The sequence below is a fragment of the Neovison vison genome, chromosome 12 (assembly GCF_020171115.1).
Source record: "Neovison vison isolate M4711 chromosome 12, ASM_NN_V1, whole genome shotgun sequence".
Taxonomy (NCBI): domain Eukaryota; kingdom Metazoa; phylum Chordata; class Mammalia; order Carnivora; family Mustelidae; genus Neogale; species Neogale vison.
In genome coordinates this window covers 49067003-49068807 of record NC_058102.1, presented here as the reverse complement: position 1 = coordinate 49068807, position 1805 = coordinate 49067003, and the positions used below count along the sequence as shown (strand labels likewise).

Genomic DNA, 1805 nt, shown 5'->3' with positions numbered 1-1805 from the left:
GGTAATTAGTCTAAGTGTTTTTCTCAAACACTTTTAACTTTTCTTTAAATATTTTATGTATGCGTACTGTATTTCCTTAATTTAAGTACAAATATTTAGGTATCTTTCTGTAATTTTATTATCATGGCTTACGTGGCATGTAAAAATTAAAAACCAAACAACAGTCACAATAATAGCTAAGACCTTTTGAATGCTAACCATGTGCTCAGCATTGTTGCCACAGCTGTATTTTAACTCACTTAATCATTACAAGTACATGAGGTAGCTACTGTCACTGCCCTCCAGCTTACACCTAAAAAAACTGAGGCATGGAAAGATTTTTATCTTTACCTCACTCATATAGCCAGTACGTGTATGATCTCAGGCAGGCTGATACCAAACTGTGCTCCAATGAACCTTCCAATTAGCAATAATCGCACCTCGGATAAACCTCATTGGCTACGATACTGCCACTGTGCAAAGCTCCAAAGTACCTTTTAATAATTTTTTCCTTGAATTCAAATTCCAAAAGGAAAACAGAAAAAAATGGAAACCAGAGGCCCTAGATAGGAGCTACAGACAAGATTGGTTCAGGGAAGGTTTGGCTTTTAAAAATGTAGGAAACAATCTTCCTATGATCTCTGCAAGATTACGTGACCCATCCTAGTACAGCATCATCTCTGACATCAATGCCAAAGGCAACATGGTTTCCTGGACTTCTGCCTCCCCTGCAATGCCTTTATCCTAATGTACTGCCACTTACTGGGATCTGAGGATAAATGTGAATATAGTAGATACAGTGGTGGTAAGTAGAAGAAGCATCCCAAATAGAAAACAAACTCATTCCTTACTGAAACAGTGACCTCTTCGCTCACTTTTTGGTTAGCTAATAGCCACAACTGGCCAGTGAGAAGAGGGAGGAGGAAGGATTTCAATGACCCCAGAAGATTTCAGAGCAGAGAACAGAGAAGCATTAGCCTGGCACTGTTCTTTGGTACCAAGTCTCCAGGTCAACCACTGCAGTAGGTACTCATCTGCCTTTGGGTGCTGTTAGCCCATAAAGCAAACCCCACTGGAAAGTAGGGCTGAGCTGGGAGTGCTATGGGTATCTCCATTCTGTCCTGGTCCTTTGAGCCTCTGTGTTTCTAGGGGTCTACTCAATGTGGTTCCACTTTGACGTCTCCAATATTGAAGAAATACTGGCTTCTCTCGAGCTCTCAGGTCTCAGAATATTCTCTTCTTTGGTTCTATCCCTGTATCACTTGTCCATTTGGCCAGCTACCCATGTTCTCATGAAAGGAAATTTTCAGAATATCACAACAGAGTGCAAACTCTAGAACAAACTGCACCTTTACTCATTCTTATCCTTATCATACCCACCACTTACCCTTGTGTATCATGCACAAGGCTTATTCTGGGCATAACTCGGGGTAGGGAGATTGTTATGCATCTGAGGTCCTGTTTGGTAGGCCTTCAGTAATGACATGAAAAGTATCACATCAGATTGTTGTCTGATCTGTTTACAAAGTTTACAAAGGTAGCTACAATTATTCCAATTCTTATGTGTGTGTCTCTTTGCAATGTAACTTTGTCACCACCCATTAAGACTAATTCCTCTCCCCAGACTGTAAGTTGGCCCTGTGTCTTCACTTAAGCAGAAGGGGTATCAAATGACTTCAGACCCTTGGCTTTAAAAGGCCTTTAAGCTTTTGCTCTTAGGCTCTTGCTGCCCTGAGACCACCACTTAAGGAATCCTGGGCCAACCTCCATGAGGATAAGAGACCATCCCCAGGCAAAAACTAGATCCAAACTCAAGATACGTGAGA

General features: G+C 41.4%; 1 pseudogene; it reads right to left on the bottom strand.

The window, feature by feature from the left end:
• Positions 1 to 224: 224 nt before the first annotated feature.
• LOC122892756 lies at positions 225 to 464 on the bottom strand (annotated as a pseudogene).
• Positions 465 to 1805: the final 1341 nt, after the last annotated feature.